This window comes from Nyctereutes procyonoides, unplaced genomic scaffold, assembly GCF_905146905.1.
Source record: "Nyctereutes procyonoides isolate TBG_1078 unplaced genomic scaffold, NYPRO_anot_genome, whole genome shotgun sequence".
Classification (NCBI taxonomy): domain Eukaryota; kingdom Metazoa; phylum Chordata; class Mammalia; order Carnivora; family Canidae; genus Nyctereutes; species Nyctereutes procyonoides.
In genome coordinates this window covers 573,370-596,806 of record NW_026575117.1, presented here as the reverse complement: position 1 = coordinate 596,806, position 23,437 = coordinate 573,370, and the positions used below count along the sequence as shown (strand labels likewise).

The window sequence follows — 23,437 nt, the reverse complement described above, 5'->3', positions numbered from 1 at the left end:
ACTGAATTCATTTATCAGTCTAGGAGTTTTTTGGAGAAGTCCTTAGGGTTTTTTATACGTAGTATCGTGTCATCTGAAAATAGTGAAAGTTTTACTTCTTCCTTGCCAATTTGGATGCCTTTTTATCCCCTTTTTCTTGTCATATTTCTGTGGCTGGGCCTTCCAGTACTATGTTTAATAAAAGTGGTGATAATGAACATCCTTGTCTTATTCCTGACCTAAGGGAAAAAGGTTTTCATTATTTGTATGATGTTAGCTCGGGTTTTTTATATATCACCTTTATTATGTTGAGTTATGCTACCTCTAAATCTATTTTGTTGAGGGATTTTATCATCAATGGAAGTTGTACTTTGTCAGATGATTTTTCTGAACCTATTTAAATGATCATGCAGTTTTTATCTTTTCTCTTGTTGATGTCATAAATCATGTTGATTGATTTGTGAATATTGAACATTATTTGAATCTCATGAGTAAATTCCACTCGATCATGATAAGTGACTTTTTAAATGTATCTTTGGATTCAATTTGCTAATATTTAATCCATTGTTCCATTGTTGGATTCAGTTTGCCTCTGTTTCCCTGTTGATTTTCTGCTTTGATCGTCTGTCGATTGATGTAAGTGGGTGTTAAAGTCCCCCCCATTATTGTATTACTGTGGATTATATTCATTATGTTATTAGTTGTTTTATACATTTGGGTGCTCCAATGTTGGGTGCATAAATATTTAAAAGTATTATATATTTTGCTCATTATTCACATTGTTATTTTATAATGTCATTCTTTGCCTCTTGTTACAGTATTTCTGTAAGTCTATTTTTTCTGATACAATGTTGCTACCTTGGCTTTCATTTCACATCTTTTGCTTGATAAACAATTCTCCATCCCTTCTCTTTCAATCTGCATATGTTTTTAGGTCTGAAATGAATCTCTTTTTTTTAATCTTTTTTTTAATTTTTATTTATTTATGATAGTCACACAGAGAGAGAGAGAGAGAGAGGCAGAGACACAGGCAGAGGGAGAAGCAGGCTCCATGCACCGGGAACCCGACGTGGGACTCGATCCCGGGTCTCCAGGATCGTGCCCTGGGCCAAAGGCAGGCGCCAAACCACTGCGCCACCCAGGGATCCCTGAAATGAATCTCGTGTAGGCAGCAGAGAGGTAGGACTTGCTTTTTTATCCACCCATCACACTTTTGACTGGAGAATTTAGTACATTTGTATTCAATGCATTTTTTGATAGGTATGTAGTTATCAACATTTTTTATGTGTTTATGGTTATTTTAGCAGTTCTCTGTTCCTTTCTCCTCTCACTCTCTTTTCTCATGGCTAGCTGGCTTTCTTTAGTGATACACTTGAATTCTTATCTCTTAAATTTTCCATGTCTATTAGTAGTTTTTGATTCATGGATATCATTTAGCTTGTATATAACAGCTTCTGCCATAGCAGTCGATATTAACTTATTGGTCACTTAACACTGAATCCATACCTTATTTCTCTTTCCCTCCAAACGCACATTTTAGGTATGTGGTGACTTCTTTTACATCTTTTCATTTTGTGAGTCCTTTGACTGATTTTATAGATATATTTATTTTTACTGCTTTCATGCTTCCTTTCATTTTGGTCTTGCCATTCCTTTCCACTTACAGTCCCCTTTAATATTTCTTGTAGTGCTGGTTTAGTGGTCATGAAGTCCTTCAACTTTTGTTTGTCTGGGAAACTCTTTATCTCTTCTCCTGAATTATAGCCTTGCTGGATAGAATATTCTTGGCTCTAATGGTTCTTTGTTTAGTTTTGTTTTCCTTTCAGTACTTTTTTAAAGATTATTTATTTATTTATTTATTTATTCATGAGACAGAGAGAGAGAGAGAGAGCCAGAGACACAGGCAGAGGGAGAAGCAGGCTCCATGCAGGGAGCCTAATGTGGGATTCGATCCCCACACCCCAGGATCATGACCCAAGCTGAAGGCAGACGCTCAACCACTGAGCCACCCAGGTGTCCATCCTTTCAGTACTTGGAGTGCATCATACCACCCTCTTCTGGCCTATAGTTTCTGCTGAAAACTCTGCTGATAACCTTATAGAGCTTATCTTGTATGTAACTGCCTTCTTTTCCTTTGCTGCTTTTAAATTATCTCTTTTTCACTTTTTTTTTTTTTTTTTTTTTTTGCCATTTTAATTACTATGTGTCTTGCTGAGGACCTCCTTAGGTTGATTTTGTTGGTGGCTCTCTCTGTGCTTCCTGATTCTTGATTTCTATTTCCTTCACCAGATTTGGGAAATTTTTAGATATTATTTCATCAAATAAATTTTCTGCCCCTTTTCTCTTTCTTCTCCTTCTGTAATCCTGATAGTATAAATGTTATTATGCTTGATGATGTCTCTGAGTTCCCTAAGTCTGTGTTTCTTTTGTATTATTTTTCCTCTCCTGTGCAGCTTGATTACTTTCCATTATCTGTCCTATAGCTCATTGATCCATTCTGCTTCCCCTAGCTTGCTATTCATTCCATCTAGCATATTTTAATTTCATTTATTGAGTTCTTCATCTCTGATTTTTTTCTTTTTTTTTATGTTTTCTACCCCTTTATTGAGGGTCTTACTAAAATTCTTCACTGTTTTCCCAAGTCCAGTTGCTATCTTTAAGACAATTACTTTAAATTTTCTATCAGGGAAGAATTAAGATAGCAGGGGAGCGGGGGGGGGGGTCTGAATTTGGCTCTTCCCTTGAATGCAGTCTGATGAGTACCAAATCACCGTGAACATACAAGAAATCAATGTGGGGACAGAAAGAGCAAAAGTGCACAATTAGAACTAGGAAAGCAGCCATATTGTGGAAGGTAAGAGCTGTAAAGAGTCAATTTGGTGGGAGTGGGGAAGAACTGTGGGTGCTGAGAAGGGGAGGGAGCCCTGATCAGGGAGAGAAGGAGAGACAGAGAGAAAAAGAGTGAAGGTGTCCACAGGGGATCTCACATGAAGAACTCTTCCCCAAAACCACTGACTGGGAAAAGAAGACATACTGACCACCACAAGTTTCTATAAGCACTGGAGTGTAAAGTCTGAGATTTTGGAGTTCTGCACCCTCACCAGAGTCATGACCAATGGGCTTGGTAGTGTGCCAGCAGGAAAGGAGGGCAGAGGCCCAGAATGGACAGCATATTCTGAGAATCCAATGCATCACACAGGAAGAAAGACTTTCCTTGCTTAGGGTGCATTTGAGCGAGGTGGCATGACCTATCTGTGGACAAAAGACCCAGTGGATGCCTGTCATTAGCATAGAAATAGAGATGCTGTCTGAGGGCAGCAAACCTGGTGCCATGTTTGGGGTACATTTTACCATAAACTCTGAAACACTGTGTCAGACAACCAATTTCTAAGAGAAATTGGAAAATGGCAAAAGCTCAGTGAGACCCTTCCCCACAGGATCAGCGAGGGTCTGCACAGCACAGATCTCTAAAATTTGGAGTTTTGAAACTCAGACATGCACTTGAGATAAAATACTGGAGTGTTGTGCCTCCACCTGCGAAGGTGGATAGTTCGGATGCAGGAACGGTGAAGTCAAGAATCTGGGAGAAGCCAGGGACAAAAGAGAAGTCATTGCTTTCCTGTGAGGGCTTCCTAAAGAGTGGCCAGTGTAGAGGCACCTGGGTGGCTCAGTTGGTTAAGTGTCTGTGTTTGGCTCAGGTAATTCTCTCAGAGTCCTGTGAGCGAGCCCCATGTCAGGTTCCTTGCTCAGCAGGGTACTCACTTCTCCCTCTCCCTCTACTCCTACCCACCCCCAATCATGATTTCTCTCTCTCTCTCTCTCTCTCTCTCAAAGAAATAATATTTTTAAGAGTGACCAGCATGGGGCAGCCTGGGTGGCTCAGAGGTTTAATGCCACCTTCATCCCAGGGCATCATCCTAGAGACCCAAGATCGAGTCCCACATTGGGTTCCCTGCATGGAGCCTACTTCTCCCTCTGCCTGTGTCTCTGCCTCTGTGTGTGTGTGTGTGTGTGTGTGTGTGTGTGTGTCTCATGAATAAATAAATAAAATCTTTAAAAAAAAAAAAAAAAGAGTGACCAGCATAAACTTCCCACTCTGGAGACGAGAAAGCAGGGCAACACCATTTCCACCACTAACACCACCACCTATCAGCACTGACCCACAACTCAATGAGTAAAACAGTGCCACCCAGTGGAAGCTGTTGCCTCTTTGACCAAAATCCACCCTCCTACGGCTTGTAGGTGCATCTGCACTAAGATAAGTCGGCCAGAGAAGCACCACAGCAGGCCGCACACCCCTGAACACCAACAAAAACCCTTCACACACACCAAATCTACTGATCATAGTGTTGCAAATCATCATATCTAGAGGAAATAGGATCTAGCTTCCTTTTTTAAAAATTTATTTAATTTCATTTTTATTTTTATCCTTTCTTTTTAAAATTTTTATCTAGATTATTTTAACAAGCATAACTAAATGTACATAACATCCTCCTTCCCTTTTTTAAAAATTATTTTTGTTTTCATTTTTTAAATTTTTATTACTATTATTATTATTTTGTCTGCCTTCCTTTGACAAAGAGATCAAAGTATACCTAGGATCAGGCTTACTTTTGGGGGGTGACCTCTTCTTAATATAGCCATTACTTTCAGAAGCAAGAATACAACAGGCTTTTCAAATACAACAGGCTTTATTAAGGAAAAAAGTGTGTCCCAGAGAAAATGACAAAATGAAAGAATTCATCCCAAAAGAAAGTATAGGAACAATAAGATGTCTGAACCAGAATTTAAATCAATAATAATAAGGAAACTAACTGGGCTTAAGAAAAGCATAGAAGACACTAAAGAATCCCAGAATGCAGAAATAAAAGAACTAAAACTAGTCAGGCCAAAATAAGAAATGTTATAACAGAGGTGCAAAAATGAATAGATGCAATGACAACAAGGATGGAAAAAGCAGAGAAGTGAACCAGCGAAATATACAGAAGATAAAATTATGGGAATTTTTAAAAGCTACAATAAAGAGGGAAAGAAAGGTATTAAGTCATGAATGTAGACATGGGGAACTTATCAGCTCCTTAAAGTGTAGTAACATTCATATCATAGGAATCCCAGAAGAAGAAGAGAAAGAAAAAAGGGCATAAATTTTTTTAACAAATTCTAGCTAAAAAACTTCGCTAATCTAGAAAATGAAACAAATATCAAAATCCTAGAAGCACAAAGAACTCCCATTAAATTCGACAAAAGCCTGCCATCACCAAGACAAATAATAATCAAATTCACAGAATACACAGACAAGGAAAGAATTCTGAAAGCATCAAGGGGGGTGGAAAGTTCTTAAACTACAAAGGAAGACAGATCAGGTAAACAGTAGATCTGTCCAAAGAAATTTGGCACCCAAGAAGAAAATGGAATGATATATTCAACATGCAAATGGGAAAAATATGCAGCCAAGAATATTTTATCTAGCAAGACTATTATTCAAAATAGAAGGAGAGATAGTTTCCCAGACATAAAGAAAAAGTAAAGGAGTTTATGACCACCAAACAAGCCCTGTGTGAAATATTAAAGGGGACTCTTTGATTGGGTGAAAAAAGACTAAAAGCAACAAAGACTACAAAGGGAAAGAGAATATCATCAGAAACACCAAGGTAACAGAATGGCACTAAATTCATATCTATCAATAATCACTCTGAATGTAAATGGACTAAAAACTCCAATAAAAATCATAGAGCATTAGAATAGATTTTAAAAAAAAAAGACCCATCTATATGCTGCCCACAAGAGACTCGTTTTAGACCTAAAGACACCTGCAGATTGAAAGTGAGGGGATGGAGAACGAGCTATCATTCTAATGGACACAGAAAGAAAGCCCCAGAATTGCCATACTTTTATCAGATGAACTAGATTTTAAACCAAAGATTGTAACAAGAGATGAAGAAGGGAATTATATCATACTTAAGGGGATTACCCATCAAGAAGTTCTAACAATTGTAAATATTTATGCCCCCAAATTGGGAGCACCCAAATATATAAATCAGTTAATAAGAAACATAAGGAAATTCATTGATAATACTATAATAATAGTAGAGGAATTTAACATCTCACAGCAGTGAACAGATTATCTAAGCAGAAAATCTAGAAGGAAACAGTGGCTTTGAATGACACACTGGACCAGATGGACCTAACAGATACAGAAAGATCAAGATCATACCATGCATATTTGCAGACCACAACACTATGAAACTCAGAGTCAACCACAAGAAAAAAATTGGAAAGACCTCAAATACATGGAGACTAAAGACCATCCTACTAAAGTTGAATGGTTAACCAGGAAATTAAAGAAGAAATTAAAATATACATGGAAGCAAATGAAAATGAAAACACAATAGTATAAAACCATTGAGATGCAGTAAAGGCAGTCCTAAGAGGGAAGTATATTGCAATACAGGCCTACCTCAAGAAGCAGGAAAAGCTTCAAATACACAACCTAACCTTACACTTAAAGGAGTTAGAAAGGAACAATAAAGAATGTATAATGCCAGCAGAAGAAGTACATAAAGATTAGAGCAGAAATAAATGGTATAGAAACAAACAAACAAAAACAGATCAACAAAACTAAGAGCTGATACCTTGAAAGAACTAATAAAACAAATAAACTCCTAGCTAGCCTTATCAAAAACAAAAAAGAAAGGAACCAAATAAGTAACATCATGAAAGAAAGAGGAGTGATCACAACCAACATCACAGAAATACAATTATAAGAGAATATTATGAAAAATTATATGCCAAGAAAATGGGCAATCTGGAACAAATGGACAAATTCCCAGAAAAGTACACACTACTAAAAGTGAAACAAGAGGAAATAGAAAAACTGAACAGACCCATAATCAGCAAAGAAATTGAATCAGTAATCAGAAATCTCCCAACAAACAAATGTCCAGGGCCAGATGGCTTCCCAGGAGAATTCTACTATTAAAAGAGAGTTAATACCTATTCTTCTCAAAATGTTTCAAAAAAAGAGAAATGGAAGGAAAACTTCCACACTCATTCTATGAGGCCAGCATTACCTTGGTTTCAAAACGAAACACCTCACTAAAAAGGAGAATTACAGGCCAACGTCCCTGATGACCATGCATGCAAAATTTTCAACAAAATACTAGTAAATTGGATCCTAGAGTGCATTAAAAGAATTATTCACCAGGATCAAGTGGCATTTATTCCTGGGCTGCAGAGATGGTTCAAAATCTGCAAATCAATCAACATCATACGCCACATAAATAAAAGAAAGGGTAAGAACCATATGATCCCCTCAATAGATGCAGAAATACTATTTGACAAAATACAGCATCCTTTCTTGCAAAAAAAAAAAAAAAACACAAAAACACAAAACCCTCAATAATGTAGGGATATATGGAAAAAAAAAACAAAAAAACACAAAACCCTCAATAATGTAGGGATATATGGAACATACCACAACATCACAAAAGCCATATTCAAAAGACCCACAGCTAATATAATTCTCAATGAGGAACAACTGAAAGCTTTTCCTCTATGGTCAGAAACAAGACAGGGACGTCCACTCTCACCAGTACTATTTAATATAATACTGGAAGTCCTAGGCTCAGTATTCAGGCAACAAAACAAAATAAAAGGAATACAAATGGGCAAGAAGTCAAACTTTCACTATTTGTGGAGAACATGCTCAATGTAGAAAGCCTGAAAGACTCCACCAAAATATTGCTAGAACTAATATATTAATTCAGCAAAGTCACAGGATATAAAATCAATGTACAGAAATCTGTTGCATTTCTACACACCAACAATGAAGCAGTAGAAAAAGAAATCAGGTAATTGATTCCATTACTTCCATTAAAACTATACCAAAAACCATAAGATATCTAGGATTAGACCTAGCCAAAGAAGTAAAATATCTGTACACTGAAACCATAGAACACTTATGAAAGAAATTGAAGATTACACAAATAAATGGGGGGGAAAATTCCATAGTCACAGATTGGATAAACAAATATTGTTAAAGTGCCCATACTACCCAAATCGATCTACACACTTAATGCAACCATCAGCATTTTTCACAGACCTGAGAGAGTCCTAAAATTTGTATGAAAATCATAAAAGAACCTGAATAGCCAACACAACCCTGAAAAAGAAAAACTAAAACTGGAGACATCATGATTCTGGACTTCAAACTATATTACAATGGTGTGATCATCAAGACAGTGTGGTGCTAGCAGAAAAACAGACACGTAAATCAATGGAACAGAATGAAAACCCAAAAATGGACACAGAACTCTATGATCAACTAACTTTGACTAAGCAGGAAAGAATATCCATTGGGAAAAAGACAGTCTATTCCCAAATGGTGTTGGGAAAACTGGCAGCAACATACAGAAGAATGAGAGTGGACCACTGTCCTTACACTGTGCACAAAAATAAATTGAAAATAGATAAAAAAAAAAAAAAAACCTAAATGCAAGATAGGAAACCATCAAAATTCTAGAAGAGAACACAGGCACCAACCACGTGGACCTCAGCCTGTAGCAACTTCTTGCTATCTACATTGCCAGAGGCAAGGGAAACAAAGGAACAAAGGAACTATTGTAACTTCATCAAGATAAAAAGCTTCTGGGCAGCCAGGGTGGCTCAGGGGTTTAGCCCAGGTTTAGCCTTCAGCCCAGGGCCTGGAGACCCCGGATTGAGTCCCACATCGGGCTCCCTGCATGGAGCCTGCTTCTCCCTCTGCCTGTGTCTCTGCCTCTCTCTCTCTCTCTGTGTGTCTCTCATGAATAAATAAATAAAATATTAATTTAAAAAAAAGATAAAAAGCTTCTGTAAAGTGAAGGAAACAAACAACAAAACTAAAAGGCAACCTACAGAAGGAAGAAGATATTTGCAAATGACATGTCTGATAAAAGGTTAGTATCCTAAATCTATAAAGAACTTAATCAAACTCCACACCAAAAAAAAGTATTAGTTGACCATAGAGTTGAGGGCCCATTTCTGGGTTCTCTATCCTGTTCCATTGATCTATGTGTCTGTTTTTGTGCCAGGACCACACTGTCTTGATGACCACAGCTTTGTAATACAACTTGAAATCCGGCATTGTGATGTCCTCAGCTCTGGTTTTCTTTTTCAATATTCCCCTGGCTATTCGGGGTCTTTTCTGATTCCACACAAATCTTAAGATCATTTGTTCCAACTCTCTAAAGAAAGTCCATAGTATTTTGATAGGGATTCCACTGAATGTGTACATTGCCCTGGGTGGCATAGACATCTTCACAATATTAATTCTTCCAATCCATGAGCATGGAATAGTTTTCCCTCTCTTTGTGTCTTCTTCAATTTCTTTCAGAAATGTTCTGTAATTTTTAGGGTATAGATCCTTTATCTCGTTGTTTAGGTTTATTCCTAGGTATCTTATGCTTTTGGGTGCAATTGTAAATGGGATTGACTCCTTAATTTCTCTTTCTTCAGTCTCATTGTTAGTGTATAGAAATGCCACTGACTTCTGGGCATTGATTTTGTATCCTGCCACGTTGCCAAATTGCTGTATGAGTTCTAGCAATCTTGGGGTAGAGTCTTTGGGTTTTCTATGTGCAGTATCATTCACTCATATGGGGAATATAAAAAATAGTGAAAGGGATCATAAGAGAAAGGAGAGAAAAAGAGTGGGAAAAAATCAGAGAAGGAGACAAAACATGAGAGACTCCTAACTCTGGGAAAATAACAAGGAGTGGTGGAAGGGGAGGGGGTGGGGGGATTGGGTGACTGGGTGATGGGAACTGAGGGGGGCACTTGACCGGATGAGCACTGAGTGTTATACTATATGTTGGCAAATCGAACTCCAATAAAAGAATATACAAAAAAAAATCTTTCATAGAAAAAAGAAAAAACACCAAAAAACCCCCAAATAATCCAGTTAAGAAATGGGCACAAGACATGAATAGACACTTTTCCAAAAAAGACATGTGAAAATATGCTCAACATCACTCATCATCAGGGAAATACACATCAAAACCATGATGACAGACCACCTCACAAATGTCAGAATGGTTAAAATTAACAACACAGGAAACAGATGTTGGTGAGGCTTCAGAGAAAGGGGAACATTCTTACAGTTGGTAGGAATGCAAGCTGGTGCAGCCACTCTGGGAAACAGGATGGAGGTTCCTCAAAAAGTTAAAAATAAAGCTACCCTATGAGCCAGCAATTGCACTACTAGGTATTTACTCAAAGGATACAAAAACACAGATTGAAAGGGGCACATGCACCCCAATGTTTATAGCAACATTATCAACAGTAGCCAAACTATGTAAAGCGCCTGGATTCCAATGACGGATGAATGGGTAAAGAAGATGTGGCATATATAGACAATGGAATATTATTCAGCCATTAAAAAGGATGAAATGCTGCCATTTGCAATGACATGGGTAGAACTTGAGGGTATTATGCTAAGTGACATAGGGCAGTCAGAAAAAGACAAATACTATTTCACTTGTGTGTAGAATTTAAGAAACAAAACAGGTGAACTTTTGGGAAGGGGGAAAAAAGAGAGAGGGAGGCACCATAAGAGACTCTTAACAATAGAGAATAAATTGAGGGATGATGAAAAAGGTGGAAAGGGGATGGGTGTTAAGGAGACCACCTGTGATGAGCACTGGCTGTTATTTGTAAGTGATGAATCACTGAGGTCTAATCCTGAAACCAGTATTACACTATATATTAACTAACTAGAATTTAGGTAAAAATTTGAAAAAAAATCCTAATAAATAAATAAGTTGTCAGGCATACTATTTATCTCCTTCCCATTCTGTCTTGCTGTGATTTGGTCATGTTCATTTATTTGGAACATATTCCTCTCTCTCCTCACTTTGTCTAACTCTGTTTCTGTGTCAGGAAAGTTAGCTACGTCTCCATCCCTTGACTGTACTGACCTTATGAAGAAGAAGTCCTATGGTGACATTCAGTGCAGTGTCCCCTGTTCATCAGAACGTGGCCCATCGGGTTGTCTCATATGTGGCCTGCATGTGCCATCCTGTGGTGACTGAGCTGCTTGGCCCTCAGTCCCCTCATCAGCAATGACTCCCACTGCCTGTTGTGGGCAGGCTTTGTTCCCTGTGGCATCAGTGGGCCAGTCTGGGGCCTCCTTGGGCTTCAATCATGTCAGACCAAGCATTTGCCAGAGATGAAGCAGCACCAACCTAGGGCACATTCCCTGTGTTGCCCCCTGAGAAGCTTTCCTTGGTGGGAGGGCCCTTCAGTCAGACCAGCTTTCAGCCACCAGCCCACATCTGGGGCCACAGTAAGAATGTTCTGTGAGGTTATCTTTCCCATGCCCAGGGCAGGACTCCCTTTGGAGTGGTATGGCCCCTGTCAGAGCTGCTTGCACACTCCAGCCTTGTGGCATCTCTTTGGGTGGACTCCCAAAAAGAGTGTGATGGAAGGCAGATGAGCAGAGGAGCATGGGGCTGGGAGTCGCAGTGTTAGCAAGGTTCAAACAGGCACGTTCTCAGAGGGGACTGCAGCCGATGGGGTGCAGGCAGCTTGTCCTCTCGTGTCTATGAAAACCCGAGTGTAAATTTCTGCCAGTCACTGATCAGCAGCAGAACAGGCAACTCAACTCCTGACCAGTGGCTTGTTAGAAATCCATGTAGACACCTAGGACAAGGATTGACCCCAATGTCAGGTGAGCATGTGAGATGGGGTCAGGGTGTCACAAGACAAGGACACATGAAGACAAAAGCACACAAGCAAAGAAAGGAATAGAGGAATATTTTGAAAAATTGAGAGAAAGGAAGAGGGAAGTGAGAAGAATGTTGCAAGGAAGAGAGACATTAGCCCAGCATCCCCGGAAGCCACACCCACATCCACCAGAGGGGAGCTTCCAGTCACTAAGGATAGAAATACACCTTATTGGGCTGAAACCACACAGGGAAGGTATTGCCTGATGGAACTGGGGAGCCCAGGGTCGTGGGGGCTCCAGGACCTTCTGTGAGTCTGTGTGTCTGCCTTTGCTTTTCTGGTGCTTTGGTTTTGCTGTTACTTCTGTTTCAGTTTCAGTGAAGGATGATGACAAATGAAAATTTTAATTGTGGACAGTGTGCAGCTTTCCAGCTGCCCAGGGAGGAAGGAGGGAGCCACCACGGGCCATGGGGGCCCTGGCTGGCTCTAACAGGTGCAGCAGAGCCTGTGACACCACATGAACGAAGGTCCTCCTGAGAAAGTCTTCCAACGACTTCTCAGAGATGCTGGCCTGAAGATCCCGGGAGCCTGGTCCACATGGAGCATCCAGGGAGCAGCGTCTGAATGCTCACGTCCATACCTGCCCTGCCTCCCATGAGGCGTGCAGCATTTCAGAAGGAAATGGTTAAGAAACTTGATTGGAAGCAAATCATGAAAATTAATCTTTTTGTAGCATTCTTCACAAGTTTGACTACTTTGTCATTTTCTCTTAAAAACATAAAATGAAGTAACCACTTGAGGTTTTGATGTATGCATACATGGTGACATGATGGCCATAACCAAGCCAATTAACATGGCCAACATTTCATATCAGGAACTTCTCCTTCTCTTTCTTTTCTTTTATTTTTCTTTCTTCCAGTAAGAATACTCGGGGTCTAACCTCTGGGAAAATGTCATGTGTATAATTTCTCTGCCTTCTTGCAGGCAGGCTTCATCCTCAGGCTTGCTTCTCTGGTGCTGAGAAATGGATTGTACTTGTTTCAGGCTTCATACCCTGACCTTATCATCCAGGCCAAGAGAGAGCATCTCTTTCCCCTCCATTGACCACAGAAATCAGGCTCCATGTGACCTGTGCCACTTGGACCAGTGCCTGACCTGGAACCATCACTCTGTGTGGCATAAATGGCATCTGTCTGGTGATTGGCCTGATCTGGAGGCTACCTGTCCATCCTCCAGCCTGTCTCATTGTCAAGGATGCTTCCTCCTGATGGCCTCAGGGTGATCAGAGCCCAGGGATACATGAGGGTGGAGCCAACCAACCAAAATCCACATGGTGACGATGCAAGGGTGACAAGATGGACTTGAAGTCAGAGAAATGGTCAAGTAGTCTGATCCAGGCAGGAAGCTTGGAAGATTGCAGAAGTTCTCATAATTTTCTCTCCCAATTCCCATATTTTCATCTTTGCCACCTCTGCTATCTCAACATTATTTTCCAGAAATGTCCACATGTACAGAGCTGGGAGCAAGCATGTGGTCCCTCTGGACATTCTCCAGCCTTGGACCCTACTCTCAGCCCTAAAAAAAAAAAAAAAAAAAGTAGAACTAAGTCTAATTAGTTCCCTTATTTACGTTTCCCCGGGTTCAATCCAAATAAGTTACTGCATTAACTGGATAGAAACAATAATGGAAACCATTATCAGATCAGAGAAACAAACTTTTCAAGCTCCTAAAACAGTGATGGCCTTTTCCTCCCCACTACTTGACTCTCAGATTGGCACTGCTGCATGATCAGAGCTTGAGAATGGTTTGTTGAGTTAATTAATGAAATGGACTTCTAGCCAGGGATGTCTCCACTCACACGGTGATGGGAGTCATCAGTCACCAAGGGGCCATTTCATTATTTATGGATTCTGTGCTGATCGGCCTACCTGTGGACATTGATTTGTAACCACCAGATGCATGTTCTTACTGCTATTCATGGGCACTTGGTGTGTTTGACATGTGTCACCCACCATACCTACTCCCAGGTGAGGCTGACCCAGGTGTTACTCTATGTACCTGTGTTAATTCCCACGTGGTAAACACATGTCTTATTCACAGTTCCTTTGGTGCCACACTTTCTGAATTTATGTGCTCTTCCTAGGTGATACCACTGTTTACAACAACCTCGAAGCCCAGAGCTGCAGGGCTGACTGGAGTTCCTAAGCAGACGATAGTAGCATGCACCTCATGACAAAATGCCTGTGTAGATAAGGCTCATTCAGGCTTGTTCAGGCCCCTGATGCAGAGCTGTGGGCCCTGAGTTCAGTGGCAATGAGACAACAATGCAGCAAATTCAGGAAAAAGGACAGGACAGTCATGATGTCTATGTGGAGACACTCCAGGAAGTGTTAGAGTAACACTAAGACGCTACGATGACTCCACAAGAAAGGGGGAAAGGGACCTAAGTTCATGGATTCATGAGATGAACCCCCCAGCTGATTTTGCTAAAATGCAAATTCTGATTCAGTGAGCATCAGCTGAGGGCAAGACCTTATATTTCTAACAAGCCCCAGGGTGACATCTCTGCTGCTGTCCCTGAGACCCACAACCAGCAAGGGCCGCCATCCTGCCTTCCTCTTTTAATTCAGAATACTTAAGGAACAAGCCCAGTCCAGTAGATTTGCATAGTTAAATAATAGAAATCTTCACAGGAAATCCGATTTCTTCTAGGGGCCTGGAGGTGTCAACAGGAACAGGGAAAGTGTGAAATTATCGGCCAAGTGAGACTTCTACAAGAAGAGCACCAAACATCTCAACTACTACAAATATGCCAGGAAGCAAAAGAAAAGAAAAACCCATGAATTTGTCATAAATTCAACACATATTTTTATTGAGCACATATTCCATGCAGGTGAGACTCCTTGCTAAGAATATAAATATTTAAAAGACACAGACTTTGCTTTCAAGAATCCTTAGAAGAGAAAGGGGACCAAGTGAGGGTAAAAAAGGCTGGGGGTCAGGAATAGATAAACCGGTGAAAGTTCTCACCAGGCAGAGGCTGCTTTCACATCTGAATCAGGAGGGCTCACTGGAAGAAGTGACATTTCATGCCAGTACACCTGGAGGTGGCTGGGACCTCATTTTGTACTGAATTAAATTTTGATATTTAAGTTCCAGAACCAAGTCAGAACACAAATCGCACTAAACTACATTTAGCTTACATGGATAATATATCATTAAGCATCACAGAAACACAAAGTTGCACACAGGGAGTTGCCAGGACGTCAGTGCTGAGCTGGGTTTAGGTAAGTGCTGGAGCCTGGGCTGCTGGGAATCCCGCTCTGAAGGGAAGTCCGTGCACTGAGGTCTCCAGTGGGCTTTCCTGGAGGAACAAGGAGGAGGCCCCCTGCAGCAGGTGGAGGGGGAGTTACAGGGGGGAGGGTTCGGGCAGCAAGAGGGCTGAGGACACACAGAAAGGTGGGGAAACACGTGGGAAAGAGCAGGAAGGGGGCTCCAGAGACTCACCAGTGCTTCCAGAGCCACCACGCCAGGCCTGCCAGGAGCATCAGGGGCACGATCACCACCAGGAAGACCAAGCCTACGGAGTGGGGCTGCTCTGTGGGGTTGGGCACAGAGGGTATCATTTCCCGTCCACCCCGGGTTGAACTGTACTCCTTGGTCCTCTGTACTTGTGTCATCTTTGCTGAACCAACCTCTCTTCCTCTGCTTTTTTCTCCCATCCCACTTCTGAAATACACCATTCATCCAAACCTCCCCATCCTCCCACATCTTCAGGACCCTCACCCTCAGTTCTTCTTTTTCTTGAATTATTAATTTTAAGTCCTTTTTGGTCTGCAGTCCTTAGATTCCCAAATATTTCATCAGGCTCCCCAACTCTGCTGAAAGACCACCTGCCCCTTTTCCCACTTGGGCCCCAGTCCTTCCTCACCCCAGGGGAGGACCATGTCCTGGCCTCCTAGACTGCTGTGTCTCACCCGGCAGGACAGGCCAGCTGCCTCCTTGGCTTTCACATCCAAGGACACCTGAAGGTACCACATCTCATCAGCATGAGGCAGGACATCGTCTCGCTGGGTGTCCCACTGCTCCTGCTTGCCCCGCATCCACATCACCCACACAGGCTTGGGGTAGAAGCCAGAGACGTGGCACACCAGCCACAGATGGCCAGACTGGGGCCGAGGGCCAGCGGACAGCCAGGCCTCGGACCGCACTGCGGAGACAGGACAGGGATTCACAGACTGAGGGGAAGTCCTCACATCACCTTAGACAGACACACCTTTCCACCTCTTGAAGCCCATCACCATCATCCCCCTCCCTCTTGACTCTCTTATCCTGAATTTGAGGACACAGTGCAGATTTCTGAGCACAGGATGCAGAAAGCTTGGAGGGAGGGAGCAGGAGATCTTGTCGATGGAGATCCGCCATCCCTACATGGAGAAGACTTAACAGCAATAGGGGGCAGGAGTCATTGAGGAGCTTGCGTACTATTTCATGGGAAACATGGTCCTGGTTGAATAGACTGCAGACCTTCTGAGCCCTACTTCCTCCCTATGGAGATGGCCTCCATGACGTGTTCTGGAAGCTCAGGAGATCAGATCCCTGATAAGCCAACTGCAGGAAGCCTGCTGATGCTTCTCCAAAGTGGGAATCACAGCCTAATACCAGCTGAATCTGAAAGGGATCTGGGGAAGAGAGATGTGAGTGATAGGACAGCGGAAGTGAAAGAGATGACATGAGAAGAGTGGAAGCCATGGATGGTGGAAGCAGAGGGAGAAGTTTGGGGGATTGGAAAGAATGGAGCACAGTTTGGCTTGAGGGGAGCCTCAGACAAAAGGGAAGTGGTGGTCGCTGGAGGAGGAGGGAGATGTGAATGATTGAGGAAGGAGCAGATCTTGGAGAAGAGCCACGAAGCTTGTGGGCAAAGAATAGGGAAGGGCTCATGGGGAAAGGTGGGGAAAAACAATCTAGGGTAAAGGGAGTGCAGTGGGTGGGGGGGGTGGGTAGAGGGAACATGTAGACAAACATTGCTGATAGGACTCAATGGAGAGGAAAGTACAGTTCAAGAAGTCAGTCACAGAGCGAGGGAGCAGAGGTGCCTGGTTGCAGGCCAGGGAAAGGGGTGGTCGTGGGAGAACTAGTGGGACAGGAGAGCCCAGCCTGTGGTTAATGAGAGGAGCAGGACAGAGCAGAAGATGTGAAGCTTTTCAAGAATTGGGGTCTGGCTCCACGCTCTGTCCAGATGAGTGTGAACCTTTATTAGCAGAGAGACATGAGGTCCAGAGTCCAGTGGAGCTCACTTCCTAGAGGAAGAAGGAACTCGAGGAGACACACATGCACCTGCCACTTGCCACCCAATCCGGAGGGAACAGAACTCACATTCAAGTTGCCATCGACTAACATGGTTGTGATGTGTTGAAATAGTTCTAATGGTGTATGTGTAGAATAAGTTCTCACTTTGATCAGCTCCTCATTGCTGAAGTTGCCGTTGGACCAAAGCTGCAGGAAACTGATAGCACCAGTCTTGGGGTCCCTGCCATGAGTCTGCAGCTCATCCAGCCAAGCTGGGCCTTGATTTTTGTGTTCAGGAACGGCTGTAAAAGGATGTGGTCAGGATGATCCGGAAGGAGATTGACTCCTGGAAGACAGTGGGAAAAGGACAGATAGATTGAGGAAGAGGAGGACATTGGGAAGGAGAGGAGACTAAGATTCCAGTGATGGGACCCAAAATCTGGAGGACAGAGAAGCCATAGTCGTCTCAGGAGACACGTGCTGCCCCAGAGCCTGAGCCTAGCACCCATCCTTCAGGAGAGCATGGGGCCCTGGGGCTGGGGATGCTCGGGGAGGAAGCAGGCTGACTCTCTCATCCTCAGGTATGTGTGGAAACACATGCCACAAGCACACACACCCACACACAGACATGCACACCCATATGCATATACAAACATGCATACTCCCAGTTCCTCACATGCACAAACACACAGATGCACAAAAGCACTTAAAAACATACACTTACACACATACACACTCATATACACATTTGAAACCACTGGGCCGGACCCGAGCTCTCACCATCTTCGCTGTCACCCCCTGGGAGGAGAACTGCCAACAGCACAAGTTGCAGGAACAGCATCGTGTTTGCAGATGTTCTTTCTCTTGCAAAGTCGCTCTTTGACGTCTGTCCTCACACACCGACCCCCTCCCAGCCCCTCTCCTCTGACTTCCTCTCCACACACACACAACCCTTCCCTGAGTCTCTGCGACAATGCAAATGTGCTCCTCCCTCGACCTTGGACACCTACTCAGTCTCACTTCCCCTCCTGCTCTGACCATCCTCTGGCCTCCAACTTCTCCCTGTCACCAGCGTCCATCCCGCCCCCGCCCCCTGATTCAGATGCTACAGACCAAGTCCCTCGTGGAGGGGAAAAGTGGCCCCACCTCTCAGCCCTTTCTTCTCACCCAGACAGTAACCCAGGAAAACACCCAGCTCCCAGCACCGGCCCTGGACCTTCTGTCCCTCTGTCCCTCCTGCCCTGTGACACACACACCCCCCAGGTATTTCCTTCCCCGTCCAACCCCCACCCCAGCTCTTTCACATCTCTGACTTCTTGTGGTAAAAAACAAAATCAACCAGGTAAATTTCAAGATCTATTGGTTTTATTAAGTGATTCAAATACCCACCAATTGCTTCGACGTGGATGGACCTGGAAGTTATGATGCTGAGTGAAATAAGTCAATCAGAGAAGGACAAACATTATATGGTCTCATTCACAAACTTATATATATAAGAAATAGTGAAAGGGAATAAAGGGGAAAGGAGTAAAAATGAGTGGGAAATATCAGAAAAGGAGATAGAACATGAGAGACTCCTAACTCTGGGAAACAAACTAGGGGTGGTGGAAGGGGAGGTGGGTGGGGGGTGGGGGTGACTGGGTGATGGGCACTGAGGGGGGCACTTGATGGGATGAGCAGTGGGTGTTATTCTATATGTTGGCAAATTGAACACTAATAAAAAATAATTTTACAAAAAGAAAAAAGAAAAAAAAACACAAATATAGGGCAGCCTCCCACCTGGCAGGTGCAGGGGAGCTCTGAGCAGTGGTGCAAGGGGTTTTCATAGCAAGTTGACAAAAGAAGAGAAAATAGTGTTTCAGGGAAAGTCACTTTCCTTTAACTGGCAGAGCAGGAGGTCTTATCATACAGATGACCTCCCCTCCTCAGGGGGTGAAGAGCGTCCACGGGACAGAGAACCTCCCTGGTGCAAGCTAGAGAATTCCTACCTGATGGTGAAGAATTACATCTCTGGATCGGTGGCCATCACAGAGACACAGGACATTGAATCATCTGAAGAGCTCCCCCTCCATCTGACTGGCATTAATATATATTCACTGACCACCAGACACTTAGCACCTGCCTGGCCCCAAGCACTGTGCTGCCCTCGTGAAGGTACAGTGTGCGCAGGGCAGGCACTGTATTCAAGGAGTTTTTAGTCTACTTGGGAAGAAGAACCAAGAACTCTCCATTTTGGTGTGCTAAGTTAGTTTTTTTTCTGGTTTGGTTGGTTTTTTTTTTTAATTCCACTATAGTTAACATACTGTATTGTATTAGTATCAGGTGTACAATATAGTGATTCAGCAATTCTAGACATTACTCAGTGCTCATCAACCTAAGTGCACTTCTAATCCCCTTCACTTGCTTCCCCCATCTCCCCACTTACCTCCCTCTGGGAACCAGCAGTGTGTTCTCTATGGGTAAGAGTCTGTTTTTTCCTTGTTCATTTTGTTGGTTTCTTGCATTCCACATATGAGTGAAATCATACGGTATTTGTCTTTCTCTGACTATTTCCCTTCCCATGATATTCTATAGCTCCGTCCATGTTGTTGCAAATGGCAAGGTTGTAGTCATATGTATGGCTGAATAATATTCTATTGTATGTACATACCACATCTTTTTTTTATTATTATTCATCTATTGTTGGACACTTGACTGCTGAAGTAAACATCAGGGTGAATGTTTCTTTTCATTTTAGTGTTTTCATATTCTTTGGGTAAATATCTAATAATACAAAAAATATTTCCATCAGCAAAATTGTGGGATCGTATGGCAATTCTGGGGTTTTTTTTGGAGGGGGGGGGCGGTGTTTTTTTGTTTTTTTGGTTTTTTGAGGAATCCCCATTGTGTTTTCCATAGTGGCTGCACCAGTTTGCATTCCCACCAACGGTGTAAAAGTGTTCTTTTTTCTCAACATCAAGTCCAAAACTTGTTTCTTGTGTGTTTTTTTAAATTTTTAAACCAGTGTGGCAGGTGTGATGTGATATCTCATTGTGGTTTTGATTTGCATTTCCTTGATGATGAGTGATGTTGAGCGTCTTTTCATCCATGTGTTGGACACCTGCATGTCTTCTTTGGAGAAATGTCTATTCATGTCTTCTGTCCATTTTTTAAACTAGAATATTTGGTCTCTTAGGTGTTGTGTTGTAGCAGTTCTTTCTGCTACCCAGTCTGGCACGAACTATGAACCTAAGGACCTGACTTCTGTTTCTCCACAAAATGTCATGTCCCTCTGCGAGGCAGAGAATGGGAATGCAGGAACCATTAGGGTGCTTGTCCCCTTTCCAAATTCCGATCTGTCTCAGATAGAAACAAATCTTGGCTCCTTTAGCCAAGATCCTTCCCACTTCACTAAGGAATTCAAACACCTCACAACTGTTTTTTATTTCATGTGGCAGGACATTCATATCATCCTTACATGTGTTGCCCTCATGAGGGAAAAAACATATCTGGTCTTTGATTCAGAGCTGGGCTGATGGGACCCACACTCATTCCCACGACTGCCCTGGTGGGGGCATAGGGAACCCAAATGCTGAACTTAGATGGCATTATCAGAAAGATGACCCTTGTAAAATTATTCAAGATTACATGAAAACTTGCCTGGTTGAGAGTATGCAAAAAGCAGTCAAAAAATCTGTAAATTATGTAAAGAAATAACCCAAGGCCAAAGTGAAAATCCCATGTTATTTCATTTTTGCTTAGCAAAGGCCATGAGGAGATACAGAAACCTAGATCCTGAGGTCCAAGATGTAATGGCAATATGAGCAATGCATTTTATTAGCTAAGCCTCCCATGATGAAAGGCAAACCTTCAGAAGCTGGATCAAAGACCTCAGACCCATGTCCCCGTACTTCTGGATATGGCCTTCAAGGTCTTCGATAACTGAAAAGTAGACTCAAGGGCTGAAAGGGAACAGAGACAAGGGCCAGGACCAAAGTATGGCTGCAGCTATCGCCAGCTCCCTGCCTTCCTCTGAGTCCACCCAGAGGCAAAAGCCATTAAAGGTACAAGCCACTAAGTCTCCCCATGTCCCAGGAGGACCTCTAAGGCTGCATTGGTTTTTTGCCAATCAGGGCATCTGACCCAGTAGTGTCTACTGCCCACTCCATCAGGGCCTTGTCTGGTGTGCAAATAACCAGGGCGCTGGAAATGAAAATGCCCCTTCTTCCCATGTGCAGGAAGGCCATCCCAGGCCCAAAAGATCTAAGTCCAGGCCATCACAAGTTATCAATGCACTCACACCAAGGCTACTCTGGGCAACCCCATAGCTCTATACCTTGATTATGAGGAGCCCAAAGGAACAGAGGAGGATGATCTCCTCTCCTTTGACTGACAGGGCCCAATACTGTGCAGGCTCCCATATTCTCCATCACTACAGCGGAGCCTCGGCTAATGCTGGGTGTAGCGTGAGACAAAATTGAATTTCTACTATATTCAGGAGCCACTTAGTCTGCTCATATAAAATACACAGGCATCACTCTCCCATCCTTGGACCTCATCACCCTCATAGACAAGCACTCAAAGAAGGGACCTTTCATTCCCCTTTCATTTGATCTTAGCTTAACAGTACTTTTACCCACTCCTTTCTTGTTTACCTGATTGCCCAACTCCATTACGTGGAAAGGACATAATGACAAAGGTACAAACTAACCTTTGCATTTCTGAGATTGACCTCCTTCTGCTAGCGTTTTTGTCCTCTGAGCCCTCCGGCAAGTAGAGCTGCAAGCCAGATGGAGATCTCTGCTTGTCCCAAAGGAGACTCAGGTGATGCACACCCAGAGGTCTAGAGGCCCATGCATCAGGCCCATTGCCAATTTGCACTCTCTTGCATTCAATCATTCTAAAATGTTAAAATTTTCCTAAATATTTTCCTCCCAACACCCTCATGATTTCTCCTTCCCAATTCCAAGACCTCAGTCTTGATATTTTCATTCAGGGTGACCTCTCCAAGTTTACCTGGTGAGAAATTGTAATGTACCTGGACCTACACCCTCTTGATATCCTGCTCTCACAATACAATCATCACCCTTTCGGGGTTATCCTTGTCCTCATCCTAATCTTTTGGCCTCCTCCCTCCAGGATCATGCAACATAAGGATGGTTTTCCTGGGAAGAAACCTGGTCATGGCTCTGCTGGCTTCTCCCCTTTTTAGGGCCCCTGGACTCAATACTCATACTCCTAATTATTGGTCCCCCTCCATTTCATCTCTTTGTTAAATTTACCTCTTCTAGATGGGTAGGAAATATCAGAAAGGGAGACAGAACATGAAGACTCTTAACTCTGGGAAACGAACTAGGGGTGGTGGAAGGGGAGGAGGGCGGGGGGTGGGGGTGAATGGGTGATGGGCACTGAGGGGGGCACTTGACGGGATGAGCACTGGGTGTTATTCTGTATGTTGGCAAATTGAACACCAATAAAAATAAATGTATTACTAAAATAAATAAATAAAAATAAATAAATCTACCTCTTCTAAAATCCTACAGTTCCATATACAAATGATGGTTCAACAGGGTTTCCAGCCCATACCATGAGAGGATCTCCTCCCCCTAATCCCATGGACCAGCCACTAGGAAATGTCACTCAAATCACGTATAAACACATTAATATAACACCATGCTCCAGTCTATGATTGTAGAGAAGCCCCGATGGACTGAGAAGTTCTGTAGGCACCTCTCTATACGCCCCCATTTAGCAAGAAGAAACATCTGAAGGTGAGACATCCTCTCAAATGCCAAAGATTTGTCATTGTTAATGTGTTGGGGGGAAGTGGAGGCTACTTGTAGGAAAAACCAACTTGATTGTAGAAATGAAACCAGTGTAAGATAGAAGGGTCCACAGTGACCCCACATTAGGCAACTCCCCTAAAAATATGCTTAGGCCATAGCTGACCAACAGGTTACTCCTGCACACAGGTACCAAGAAAGGAAACTCCTTATGCTTCCATACCTGCTCACCTTCCCCCTTCACCACAGCCCCCACCACTGCTTCCTGGCAGACGGTCTCTCCTTCCCATCCTGTCTGCTACTCCCGGCTGTGTAATCAATAAACTTGTCTCCTTTGCTCTGCTTTGGGTAAATTCTTTCACCACATGAGCCACCATCCTCCACCTTGTCAGGTCACCACATCATATGCAAAGTCTTGCTTACTTAGGACAGATGCCAGATGCTCTACACCAGAAAGAATAATTCTGCTGAAATGGTTAACAAATGACTGAAGCCAAGCGTGAGTACTAGGAGCCATGGGAAGTCACAGACCCAAGAAATTCTCTGTATATCTAGGTTTTTCCCCTGACCTCACTGGGGCCCCTGACAGACTGGAATCCAGGATACAGACCAGAGAACGGCTTTCTCCGGTACAAGCCTGAAGCTACAGGGGACCTGCTGCCTGAGAAGGACAGGAAGACCACTAACTCCCAACAGAAAGAAGC

At 43.0% G+C, this 23,437-nt stretch overlaps 1 pseudogene; it reads right to left on the bottom strand.

Annotated features, from left to right (window-relative positions):
- Window positions 1-14,561: 14,561 nt before the first annotated feature.
- On the bottom strand, window positions 14,562-17,854 carry LOC129515309 (T-cell surface glycoprotein CD1a-like; annotated as a pseudogene).
- Window positions 17,855-23,437: the final 5,583 nt, after the last annotated feature.